General features: G+C 43.2%; 1 protein-coding gene across 1 annotated transcript in view; it reads left to right on the forward strand.

The window, feature by feature from the left end:
- Positions 1-14,405, forward strand: part of LOC311142268 (gamma-aminobutyric acid receptor subunit beta-4-like) — a gene marked incomplete at both ends in the record, with an annotated part of 44,500 nt that overhangs the window by 10,566 nt on the left and 19,529 nt on the right. The window lies entirely within an intron of this gene.

A 14,405-nucleotide genomic window follows, 5' to 3' on the forward strand; every position in this document is an offset into this window, starting at 1 on the left:
GCAGAAAAATATGCATATTTTTTTACATAGAAGATTGATGATTAAGCATAATCATTATGGCTCTAGATTGCAGGAAAAAGCTGTTTCAAGTGTTTGAAAAATGCTAAGTTCTCCAACCACCCTCCAGCATCCTCCCGTACTTTGTGTCCCCTCAGATTCTTGGGGTGCATGACGCCCCTGCCAGCACACACGCCACATACGCAGGCAGACACACAGACTATCTGTCACTTTATTCCTAGTTACAGTATATGTACTATACATATCTACTTCAATTACCTCGTACCCCTGCACATCGACTCAGTACTGGTACCCCTTGTATATTTACATTTGACATTTTAGTAATTTAGCAGACACTCTTATCCAGAGCGACTTACAGTTAGTGAGTGCAAACATTTTTCATACTGGCCCCCCGTGGGAAACGAACCCACAACCCTGGCGTTGCAAACGCCATGCTCTACCAACTGAGCTATATAGCCAAGTTATCTTTACTCATTGTGTATCGTTACTTTTATTATTACGTGTTTTACTTTTCTATTATTTTCTTTCTCTCTGTGTTGTAAGTAAGCATTTCACTGTTAGTCCACACCTATTGTTTACGAAGCATGTGACGAATGCAATTGGATTTGTTTTGATTTGACACACACACAAGCAAGCTCAGACTGCATGAGAGGCTGCCTATCTCTTTGCATCAGAGGATATTTTTGTACTGAGATCCCTATCCTAGTCACCATGATTAGAGTTAAAGTGCACATCCCAGACGGCTATATCTCACTTTTCAGTCCACCTTAATCAGGGGGATGGAATGCTAGCTGCTGAAGTACAGTACATCTTGTCTTTGGTTGGTTTTAAGATATGCTATGATAAGATGCACAATACAAATTCAATACTGTAAGACAGCCATGACTTCTAACAAACCATTAGGCCTATAGTATATTTTTTTATGTTGCGATCATCGTTGAGGATAGGACAATTTTGGGATCAAGGTCCATCCAAATTCCAACTATCACATGATGACAACTTACTAGTACAGAAATAATTTTGTGTTACACATTTCTCCAAACAAGGTTGTCCGCCAAACCATGTGATCACGGTGGTCAGGTGGTCATATCAGTCAATAAGTGCTGAATAATTAAGGTGATGGTCAAATAGGAGATCCCATAGAAATGACACCATGAACTGAAAGCCGCTAATTACATGATCTTTTAGCAGCTCACCATTTGGAGTTTGAAGTGGTCTTAAAGGACTGTGGGAAATCTAATAAAAACCAGTTGTCTGTAAATTGTTTCAGTAAGTCTTTTTCTCCTCTGTTATCTACATCTTCCAACATTTGACCGCCATTGGCAGTTACTTTTAAAAGCTTTGTCAAATTATTTATAGGCAAATTTGTTTGAAAAAGGGAAATTAGCACAATTGTATCTCACTCTGTCTATATGTCCGTCTTCAATATCATTACATGTAGACAGCCTTCTGTGTAATGGAATGTAGGAATGGATATTAAATTCCTTTACTGTAGTAAGTTTTCTCTACTTGAATTTGCTGCAGGGTTTAGTTCGAGGTTGTTGACTATCTTAGTCTACTGTAGTAATATGGGTGTGTTTATAGCAATGTGTTGTCGAACTATACTCCAACCTGCTTTAGAGTACTGACTACTATCACAAGGTTGAACTATGAACTTAAACAAGGTGTGGCCATACACATCTGATTTAAATGGCAATTTACATTGCAGGGCCAAATATTAGTGGAATGGACAGTATATCTCATACAAATGACAGCATACAGCAGCCTGAGGGGAGTAGAACTCGTTAGCAATGTGATTTAACAGCCCCAGCCACAGACAGGGACGGCCAGCCCACAGAACAACACTGACCCAGGGCTTCTGGTTCCTCCTGGTTCTGACTGGCCCCTTCCCACCATGCATCTGTAACACATATGATAGGCCTTTATAAAACATGAATCATTTAAAAGCATTATAAAGCACATTCATGTATTTGTATTGAATTAATATTTATAATGCATTATAAACTGCGGGTTTGAGCCCTGAATGTTGATTGGCTGACAGCCGTGGTATATCAGGGTATACCACAGGTATGACAAAACATTTATTTTTACTGCTCTAATTATGTTGGTAACCAGTTTATAATAGCAATAAGGCACCTCTGGGCTTGGTGATATATGGCCAATATACCACGGCTAAGGGCTGTATCCAGGCACTCCGCGTTGCGTCGTGCTTAAGAACAGCCCTTAGCCATGGTATATTGGCCATATACCACACCCCCTCGTGCAAAATGAGTAAGAGCTCAGAGTATATTTGTTCTTTCTTTTTTTCATATTTTACAAAATGGAGGGTATTGTGTATGGCTGTCATGGTCAGGGAGATTCGTCATTTAGCGGATGCTCTTATCCAGAGCGACTTAACAAGAACAATTAGGGTTAAGTGCCTTGCTCAAAAGCACATTGACAGATGTTTCACCTAGTCGGCTCAGGGATTCAAACTAGCGACCTTTTGGTTACTGGCCCAACACTCTTAACCGCTGTGACAGTGTGTTACATAATCAAACCGCTAGGCTACCTGCCGCCTGCTACAATGAGCCCTGCTTTGTAGTATGAGGCTGTTCAAATCAAACATCACACATTGTTCTCTATCCTACTGTGATTGTTGTTTCATGGGTTAACAATACCACAATACAAGTTCTCCCAATACTGTACTTCCAAATAGTAATTTTTAAATGAATTTGCTAAATGCCAGTTGACCTCTCAGTGAATACTTAAATTGTTAAAGGCCATTCTGCTAAGCTGCCAAAAACATAGATATATTGTGGGTTGCTTTGAGATCAAATGTTTCTCTCATGTTGTGTTATCTCATTGTGTTGTAAATCTCTGTTGAGACTGCTAGTTTGTTCTCTACAGCTGTGTATTATTGCTGCTGGATGTCCTGGGCTGCTACTGTCTTTTCTGTGGGCTGCGTTGGTGCTTGGCTGTGGGTGGAGGGGCGAAGAGACTGGAGCATGGCTCTGCCTGTGTCTCTGTCTCTGTCTCTGCCGCCGTCATTGATTTGGGCAGAGGAGCGGGGATCATGAGTCACCAGTGTGCTGCGGTGCTCTGGATCCTACCAAGGGGAATTCAGTGTAATGATCTTGTACAAGAGTCACAAAACAAAAAGCAAAGCCTCAGCCGAGTCCGTGCCAAGTGGCGAGAGAGCCCGGCTTAGCCATCACCTCCATCCCACACCCCTCCCCCCTGGAGAACACACTTTAAATCTAGCTGTCATCACCGCTGAAATGGGTTTTATGGTCTGAGCTTCCACCGTTAACAAAGCTTGAAATGTGGGTGACATATCACTGGTGCTGCGAACATGCCCGTCTCGCCCCTGGGCCCAGAGCTAGGCATCCCTAGGCCTCTCCTCAATACTGTCTTCCTACTTTGCCGTGTGTGTGTGAGTGGGTGGGTGGGTGGGAGGTAGGTTACCTTCATATAAGAGTGGATATTGAAATGAAAGTTATGCCAAATGGAGAGGCATTGTCTCTAGACAAATAATGACGCGAAAGATCAGTACAGGCCCAAGGCGGTTACTATGTCTTATTTTTTTAATATTTTACATTTTTAGTCATTTAGCAGACACTCTTATCCAGAGCGACTTACAGGAGCAATTAGGGTTAAGTGCCTTGCTCAAGGGCACATCGACAGATTTTTCACCTAGTCGGCTCGGGGATTAGAACCAGCGACCTTTCGGTTACTGGCACAACTCTCTTACCCACTAAGCTACCTGCCACCCTTTCTCAGCATGCCCATTATACATTTTCATCCCGACAACGAAAAGGTTGACACTCTCTTCCTGTGTAGGTGCCTCTGGTACGTCCTATTGCCTGGCTGGCCCTCCCGTGGAGCCAAATTCAGAAGCTGGCGTGTAGCAAACATTCTTTGATGACTCCCCTAAACCTGGCCTGGGGCTTGGTCACAGTTTACCGTAAAGCTCCTGGCCTGGGGATTGGTCCCAGTCTACTGTAAAGCTCCTGTCCTGGGGGTTGGTCACAGTCTGCTGTAAAGCTCCTGTCCTGGGGGTTGGTCACAGTCTGCTGTAAAGCTCCTGTCCTGGGGGTTGGTCACAGTCTGCTGTAAAGCTCCTGTCCTGGGGGTTGGTCCCAGTCTACTGTAAAGCTCCTGGCCTGGGGATTGGTCCCAGTCTACTGTAAAGCTCCTGGCCTGGGGATTGGTCCCAGTCTACTGTAAAGCTCCTGGCCTGGGGATTGGTCCCAGTCTACTGTAAAGCTCCTGTCCTGGGGGTTGGTCCCAGTTTACCGTAAAGCTCCTGGCCTGGAGATTGGTCCCAGTCTACTGTAAAGCTCCTGTCCTGGGGGTTGGTCCCAGTTTACCGTAAAGCTCCTGGCCTGGAGATTGGTCCCAGTCTACTGTAAAGCTCTTATCCTGGGGGTTGGTCACAGTCTACCGTAAAGCTCCTGTCCTGGGGGTTGGTCCCAGTCTACAGTAAAGCTCCAGGCCATTTGTGTTGTTGGTTCCAGTCAAAGGACCAGGGACATTCCAATGTTCCAGGATCCTGTACAGTGTGAAGCTCAGTGAGGGGCCTCAGCGATGTGGAGTAGGAGTCTGAAAAGTCAGCCTGGCTGTGCCACACATCATTCAGCCACAACCGTAAGCACCTGATCTCCCACTAAGGGTGTCCCAGGCCCACACTCTAACAGTCTAATGTGTTTCAGTGCCAGTTCACCCCTCAGCCATGGTATCAGAGCACGGCCACCAGTCCCCCTCCACACGCAGCCCTCTTTTTACTGATTTCATTCCCCATTGAGCTCAAATGAGTCCCAGCTGCAGCCTGATCTTATTTGTAATGGCAGAGCAGTAAATGTAGTCATGAAACAGCACAGTCATTGCAGTGACATTGATGCTCAGTACAGTACAGTATGTGCATCTCACTGACCGAATGCACAAGTTGTTTATGAGATTCAAGCATGTCTTCCATCTGAGAAGGCGAGGGCTAGCTTTATTCATGCCATCATAATAGCATTGTTCATTTTCTTTGCTATATTATCCGAACAGTATCCAATGTAACGCGCCCCCTCAAGTCTGTTTATGAGAGCGGAATGGCTCCCACAGAACATTTACTCTATACGTATGCAGAGAGAGTGATTCCCATGCTGTGAAATGTGTCCTTTCTAAACATTACTCGTAATTTATGCATACAAGCCCATCTGTACAAGGCTGCATATATCAGCAACAGCCCTTCAATCTTTTATGCGTATATTCCTATGATGCTCCAATCTAAATTTCACCCCACACCTTTAGCATTTTGGAGACAAACTGTTCTTGGTGTGTCGCCACATGTTAAATGATGGGCCGTTTTGCATGTGGGCTCATTACATAACCCACTGTAACGCAGTGCAAAAGTAATGCCCATTCAGCACAAAACAGGAGTGTGTTGTCAGAACAGCAGGATGGATGCTTGGGAGTGCAGGATTGATATCTATCCTGATGAAGAGAGAACAGCAAATGATTTATTGCAGAGGGAGCAGAAGGCGAAAATGCTTAAGGAGGAAGCATAGCGTTTTGCCTTTTCTTACTGCTCTGCTCTGAGTCAAATGAGGTGTGTATGTGTGTGGGGGCAGGGATGTCATGCAGGGGATTGGAGGGGCTTCATCTTCAAATTCAAAGTGTTGTTTCCAGCAACTTTGAACTGAAGGAGAAAAAAAAAACGCTGATGGAAATTACACCCAAATGTATCCCAGCGGTCTGCGAAGTACAGAAACCATAGGTCGCACACCGGTGAGGTAACTCGCAGGGCATTTCTTTCCTTTACAACTCCCTTCCTCATGCCCCCAGTCACGCCCTTTTTGCAACCCCAGTGATTGATGGGAGGTGTGTCCTTGAGCGGGCCGAGAGGGACCGGCCAAGGACGGGATGCGGCTATCCAATTGTTCAGATAGATAAACAAGGAAATAAATGTCATTTACGGCACATAGTGATCGATGCCAACAGCCCCAATGCCAGGAAGCATGCTTAAAAGCCCATCTCATTACTTAACCTCAGCTTTCTGGAGTCACTGGATGGTTTTGTTGGATAGGGCCACCTTTCTTTCTGTCCTGTCTCAGTGTCTTCCCTTAATTTACTACCTCTGCATGCTCTGTCCCTCTTTCTCTCTCTCTCTCCCTTGTACTCTCTCATAATTTTTTTAGTTTTGTCATTTTAGCAGACGCTCTTATCCAGAGCGACTTACATAAGCAATTAGGGTTAAGTGCCTTGCTCAAGGGCACATCGACAGATTTATCACCTAGTCGGCTCGGGGATTAGAACCAGCAACCTTTCGGTTACTGGCACAACACTCTTAACCACTAAGCTACCTGCCACCCCTAGTGAAATGATCTCCCTTCATTCATCCATGATCGTTAAGTGTCAGAACTCAGAAGGCTATTTCATTTGCATGAGTTACATTAATTGTATGTCTGATCTCAGTGCCTATGATAAGATGATATAGTATTTTGGTTTACTGATGCACTCATACAGCAGGTCTGCATTCATTAGCCTGTGGCTTCTCAACCACAGGCTTGTCGCAGGTGGAGGTTCTGTTACCATAAATGGTTGAGGAAAGCAATGAACATCGTATGAGGGGGAGTCATTTGAAGACAGGCTCGCCAGCATGCAAATAGGGATACATTGAGTAACTAAATTTATGTATCTACCACTACATCTCTGCTGTCACTACTGCGTCAACCGTCATGGCTACTACTATCAGTAGTAATATTAACAAATATATCAAGATGATAACCACAATGTGATTGACAAATGATGATGTTGTGGACTAATTATATATGATTCCCTTGTTTGTCTCCAAAGTGCTCTTAATAGTTGGGGTGTTTCCAATGACTATTAAAGCATAATGAGCCAACCCTTATTTATTACTCATAGCTTCCAGCTACACATGTTGGAAATGTCAACAATCTATTGATGATGACAAATATCAGTTTTGAGGGGAAATAAAGATATTCTAGTTACTTCCAGAGACATTCAATCCCTTGTCTCAAATTAGATATGCGTATTGGCACACATGACTATAAGGTCATACGTTTGATAAATAGGAAGCATTACAAGGCGACACAGCATGCAGTTGTTTTTGGTTTATTGTCTCAAGAAGGAGCTTTCATGACAGCAGTGGCCATTGAATACAAAAATGAGTGAAGATTCAACACAATGTATGTAAAGCACCGTGCTTCACTTGTAATGTTATAGTGAGAATGCTGCGCAGTTGCCATGGAACCCTTTGTTGCTAAGCAATGAGTCGATTCTTAGATTTTTTATATCAGAGGCAGAGTGGTATTTTCTGTGCAATGGCGTTATCCAGCAAATTTGTTTTCAGTTTGCAATTGACTGCATCCATGGACACAAACCTCACAAATAATTCAATTACACAAGAGTAACATGAAATGGGCACAAATCAAAGTACAACAACATCAACTTCCTTATCATCTACAGACTACTACTGCATTCACCACCTGAGAAATAGCAGTGTTTTATGACAAGAAACCCCTTTCATGAATCTACATCTTACCTTACTATATCTATGTATATTTGTGTTCTTTGTAAGGCATTATAAAACACAGTCCTTTTTCTGGTGATCAACAGCAAAACAGAGGGTAGACTCAGTGAAAAGCCAGTAGAGGCTTCATGGTGTGTACTGTGTACAGTATATACACTACTTGACCAAAAGTATGTGGACACCTGCTCGTTGAACATCTCATTCCAAAATCATGGGCATTAATATGGAGTTGGTCCCCTCTTTGCTGCTATAACAGCCTCCACTCTTCTGGGAATGCTTTCCACTAGATGTTGGAACATTGCTGCGGGGACTTGCTTCCATTCAGCCACAAGAGCATTGGTGAGCACTGATGTTGGGCGATTAGGCCTGGCTCGCAGTCGGCGTTCCAATTTATCCCAAAGGTGTTCGATTGGGTTGAGGTCAGGGCTCTGTGCAGGCCAGTTGTCATGCTGAAACAGGAAAGGGCTTTCCCTAAACTGTTGCCACAAATTTGGAAGCACAGAATCGTCTAGAATGTAATTGTATGCTGTAGCGATAAGATTTCCTCAGGAGCCTAGCCCGAACCATGAAAAACAGCCCCAGACCATTATTCCTCCTCCACCTAACTTTACAGTTGGCACTATGCATTGGGGCAGGCAGTGTTCTCCTGGCATCCACCAAACTCAGATTAGTCCGTCGGACTGCCAGATGGTGAAGCGTGATTCATCTCCAGAGAACGCATTTCCACTGCTCCAGAGTCCAATGGCGGCGATTTACACCACTCCAGCCGACGCTTGGCATTGCGCATGGTGATCTTAGGCTTGTGTGCTGCTGCTCGGCCATAGAAACCCATTTCATGAAGCTCCCAACAAACAGTTATTGTGCTGACGTTGCGTCTAGAGGCAATTTGGAACTTGGTAGTGAGTGTTGCAACCGAGGACAGGCGATTTTTACGCGCTACACGCTTCAGCACCCGGCAGTCCCGTTCTGTGAGCTTGTGTGCCTACCAGTTCGCGGCTGAGCCGTTGTTGCTTCTAGACGTTTCCACTTCACAATAACAACGCTTACAGTTGACAGGGGCAGCTCTAGCAGCGCAGAAATTTGAAGAAATGGCAGAAATTTGAAGAAATGGCTTGTTGGAAAGGTGGCATCCTATGACGGTGCCACGTTGAAAGTCACTGAGCTCTTCAGTAAGGCCATTCTACTGCCAATGTTTGTCTATGGAGATTACATGGCTATGTGCTCAATTTTATACACCTGTCAGCAACGGGTGTGTCTGAAATAGCTGAGTCGACTAATTTGAAGGGGTGTCCACATACTTTTGTATATATAGTGAACGTATTAAAAAAAGGTAGAACTGCCTCTGTGAGCATATTCAGGGCGTAGTGGGAGGTGTTGGCTTCATCCTGACACGTTTAGGGCCTGATGTTCTAATGTCACGATATCTAATCACCAACATGCATCCCAACACCAGCTCCACCATCAGCCCCAACCCTACTTAAATAATTAGGATCATAAATCTAACCCGATCCACTGCGAAACCAGCACTTTCTCTGGCGTGCAGATATACTGTACCTACTGCGAGTGAATCCCTCTCAGTCCCCAACCTCCTACTGTAAAGCAATTTGAGATCATTATTATCGTCTTTACCTGTACGACAGAAAACACTGCCAGGGATAAAAACATGCTGAGGGGGGATTGTTGCCCCTGAAGAGGGAGCCAGTCTAAATGGCCCCATCCACCTGAGGTATTCCTGAAAACACTGGCTGTGTGTTTCATGGAGCATCTCACAGGCTTCCAGGGACGGGTCCCTCTGTTTAATAAAACCCAAACCTAGGCACTGCAGAGATGCCACCTGCTTTGCATTTGTCATTTAAATATGGACACAGATGATGGGGCCATCTGGCTGCTGAGTGTAAAAATTGAGGAAAAGAACACAAGTTTAAGGAAGCAGTGGACCTGCTCAGAGAAGCCCAAAAGCACAATATACAGTAAATAGAGAGAGTAGAGGCAAAATGTCCAACAAAGAAAGGCAGAGAGGAGTGAGGAATCTGTGTGCTATGGCTTGGAGGGGTCTAGAATGCAGCTCTATTGACAAACTTTTTTTTCTCATTCACTGGTACTATCCATATATTATTATTTTTCAATGGCAGACACAGGAATTTAGTGCTAATGTTTCCTGCCCTATTTTATCATTGTATGTTAGTGAACTGTGATTGTGTTATTGAAATATTTCGGAAAGTACTCATGCTTTTTTCAATGTTGCTCTCAGGATTGGTAAACATTTAATGTTGATGTTTGTCTCTGCATTAGTGTTGATACTAACCTCAGAGGTGATGAATTGCAGGTTGTGCACTTACTATGCTTCTTGGCATAGGGACCAGACCCACCTTTGCCAATAGATGCATCAGATACTCACAGCCTTTATCAAAGACACTGAGATAAACAACTGTAAACCGCGGATTAAGAACATCCATTCTTCTTCTGTTAAATTAAAACTGTGGCAAAGTGGTAGAATTTGTTTGGTTCCTTGAAGGCTGTGCCCTCCTTGGCGGGGGGAATGTGCTGAGATCAGAGAGGCGAGAGGAGACTGGCAGACAATCAAAGATCAGGAGATGAAGTGCCTGGATGCTGGATGCTGGATGCGGAGTTGGATCCAAGCCAGACTTTATTAAAGACTATTTTCTATACTCCACACTACTTTAATGTGCCACATCAATACCTGGCGAGTTATGGGACTCAGCTGGAAGTAGTCCCTACTCCGGGAGATCAGGTCAGAGTTTGTCGGCAAACAGCATCAGGTCATGCCAGTCAGTGGCTTAGATGCGGCTTATTTGAGAAGGCAGTGGAAAGTGCTGACACACTGTGATGTGATAATTGCTAATAGTAGTTGGGGTTTGGCTCTGGACATCTATATTCCCCCATCTCTTTCTCACACACACACACACACACACACACACACACACACACACACACACACACACACACACACACACACACACACACACACACACACACACACACACACACACACACACACACACACACACACACACACACACACACACACACACACACACACCCACACACTTACAATAGCACACACACACACACACACACAATAGCACACAATAGCATACACACAAGCACACACATATGCATGCACGTACACACTAGCACACAATTATCTGATTTCAGATCCTGCTTCTTCCATTTTCAGATGGCACTTATGTACAAATATCATTTTTTAAATCTCAAATATGTTCCGATGTGAAAACATGAATTGATAGAAACAGTATATCTGAGGATCTCAGGCTGCTGTTGCCGAAGCAATATTTCCTTTCAGCTCACGAAAGTGCTGCTGCAGGTAAGTGCTTTTATTTTGAGAAAGCCACGGTGGCAAAGTGGATCCCTCTGTTTCATTGAAGCAGGGTCAAAAATATGCAGTGAGAGAGAGAGAGAGATCTTTGTGCTTTCTGTTTACAACCAGTGAACAAATGTACTTTGACATCTCTGGGGAAAATTGTTACTGGTTGCCTTCACAAAGCGCAATGGAAAATGGCCCCACTTTTTCCTTCCTTATTTTTAAAGAGATGGGTCAGGGAATATGACAAAGCTGCAGGGCATTTAAGAGAGATGTGGGCTGCCGTGTCTACATGGAGGAGAGGGTGAAAGAAAATAGGATTACAAAATAAAGAAGAGAGAGGAGAGATGTGCACTCTCAGTCAAGTGCTGTGCTGCTTAATATTTCAGGGCCAGTATTAGGAGAAACATGGTAATTGTCCGATCTTTCCAGAGTAGGCCGGAGCAGGAGTCATCTGCAGATTATTTGAAGGAAGGAAGGAGAGTACACATAAACAATGGTCATGGATTTGAGATAAACTCAGAAAATCTCTGATTTCATTTTACTCCAATGAAAAATGACCACAAACTGAAAGGCATTCTGAGATGCAGTTACAGAAGCCATACTCTCAAGACCATCTTTCACACAGTCCTCGCTCTCTGTTTCTTTGTCTGTGTGTTGTGTCTCTGGAGGGAAGGTGGAACACCTTTGGCTGGATGAGTGACAGGGCCAACCTCCTTTGCCTGGCGTGGTTTGAGAGATCTTTTGTTCAATGCCCAACGTTGCAGTACTTTACAAAATGTCCTGTTGTGTGTTTTGTGGGTAAACCACCTCTGAAATATTAATGCAACTAAGAAAACATTGCTGTTGGCAGCAAGCCAGCCATTTCAAAAGCCCACAGGCAGTATGCTTCTCATAAGCAAATCTGTGATTCACACCTGTTGAAGTAGACAATGCGCAGGTAACTGTTCAAGCAACTCTCCCAAGCGCTGGTCTGTGAAAAGTGCAGATTTCTTCTCATATCAAAGTAGGAATTTACTAGACCATAATGGCTACTTTGGAAGCTCTCAATTGTATGAAAGATAATGGAAACAGATGTTGTAGTTAGACAATGCTTCAATAAATGTTTTAGATCCTTACTGTAACAGCTTTATCTGCTTATCTGTAACTGCACGGTACATTACATGTACATACAGGACATACCCTAGCTGTATGGAAGTGTCTTCGCTACTTACGCAACTCTTAGCTCAAGGGAATTTTAGTTCACCTAAAATATACTGCTGTAGTAAACCTGCATTAAACCCAGTGGTTAAGATGGTTCTTCCCCGGCCACTGCTGAAAACAGGAAGAACCTTTGGAGAAGTCCCGCAACAAAAGGTTGGCTGTTACTCTCAGCCTTTTCTGTGAGCGTTTGGTCATTGTTTTTGTGGTCACAATTCCTTTCTCCTTCACCTAATCATCATGATTCAGTGGTCTGCTAACTGGGAAAGGACTAATTTATCCCTTGTGGGGGTGACACAATTCCCTTGTGCAGAAATGTTGCCATTGTTACAAATCAAGGAGTGAACATTTGGGGTGAGGGGAGGAGGGTGTCCTTGTTTTGAGCTCCAAAGTTGGCACTGCATTAATTATCGCCAGATGTTGTGAAGGTGAAAACACCTACAGTATGAAAAAGCCCAACTTTTAGAATGTTCAAAATGTCTTTCACTTTTTTTGGGGGAAGTGCAATGCACTCTTGGCCTTAAAGGTTGTGAATTAAACATGTGTATCCATTGTAATGTCAGGTTACAGATTTAGCCAGGTTCTATTTCTATCACTGACATATTGTATGCAGATACACTGTATCCTCCTCATTGATTGAGCAGATGCTCCTATCCAGAGAGATTCACAAATGAAGTGACATTCAGAGTATATTCTTTGTGTCAGTACTGTCAGTATGTTTCTGTTGTTTTCCAAAACAAATGCCTGCACTTACCCTCATCGTCTAGACAGAGAGCTCTTAAAGTACAATCTGTGGCACTTTGACCATTCCACTATTTCAGCATCATTCTTTGACACAACCTCTCAATCTTTTAGATGATGGATAAACAGTATATATGGATAGGTGCAATTATGTTAAATATGCACACATTTTCAAAGAAATTACTAATTGAACTCTGATACACAAGATACGCAGTCTTTCTCGTGCCCTGTAGTCACATGTTCTGCACAGCACTTCTTAAAACCAAAGATTCAGGATTAGCTTTGAACAAAACAAAATGACAACTGCTATTTCTTATGGGGGTAAAGGTCAACCGGTATATTCTAATATCCTTGATTTTAACAACGGTTAAAGCACTCCCTGGGGCAAGGAACTGTAGAGGGCTGACTAACTCCACACTACGAAGGCAAAGGCAGAATTTAGTAAATTTGTCATACACAGTACTTGAGTATATTTGTGGTTAGTTTGAAAACTTTTTTGACCTGCCATTTGCTATGACTTTGTTCATAGGCCCACACACATAATTTTGTTTTATTTGTTCTTTTAACTGACTCAACACAGATCTAGAGTCCGTTATAAAATCCAGGCAACTTTATACTGAAGGGCAGCTATATCTGAATAGAACCAAAACTGTAGGAATATTTCCTTTAAAGGTCCAATGCAGCCGTTTTTGTCTCAATATCAAATCATTTCTGGGTAACAATTAAGTAGCTTACAGTGATTGTTTTCAATTAAAATGGTCCGCCCAAAAAAAATGCTTCTTAGCCAAGGGCAGTTTCTCAAGCAAGAATGTTGCTAGGACTGTCTGAGAGTGGTCTTAGTGGGGAGGGGAAAACTGAAAATGAGCTGTTATTGGCGGAGAGGTTTGTAACTCTCTTTGTTATTGGTCTATTAACTAATTTACCACATGGTGATGTCCAGGGCCATAACCAGGGTATCTGATACAGTCTCTGAGTGAGGGGCAATGGGGGCCCCCTGGAGGTCAGCGCCCTTGGGCATGTGCTCTGTGTCTCTGGTCAGTAATTCGGCCATGATTACTACAAGTTTAGATAGCTGGCTAGACTAACTAGACTAATTTACCAATCTAAAAAATGTTCACTGACATTTTAATTGACTGTCAGTGAGTGACATATAACAAGAGGAAAAATGCTGATGCACAATTACGTTTTGAAATTGCACCTTGTGTATTCTACTATTCTCACTCTCAACAGGAAGTTGAGACCCTGACTGAGTTCCTCCCAAAAGATGTGTCAAAAAATAAAAAATAAAAGAATGCGGCATCCTCATATGTAGTTATGGCCCTGGTGATGTCAACATGGAAGGCCAAAACTCCATCTCACCAAAACAGGCTGAAATTTCAGGCGGACTTTTCAAACAGCTTTTACACTAAAAGGGCATTATCATAATTTTCACAATTTCACAGTATTATTCCAATCTCATAGTGTGGAAATACATATATAACATAGGAAAATCATGTTTTTGACTGCATTGGGCCTTTAATTATTCACTTTGACATTGCTGAATATCAACACACCTTTACATCCCTTTCTTTTCAATGT

This window comes from Coregonus lavaretus (assembly GCF_964263955.1).
Source record: "Coregonus lavaretus genome assembly, chromosome: 15".
Classification (NCBI taxonomy): domain Eukaryota; kingdom Metazoa; phylum Chordata; class Actinopteri; order Salmoniformes; family Salmonidae; genus Coregonus; species Coregonus lavaretus.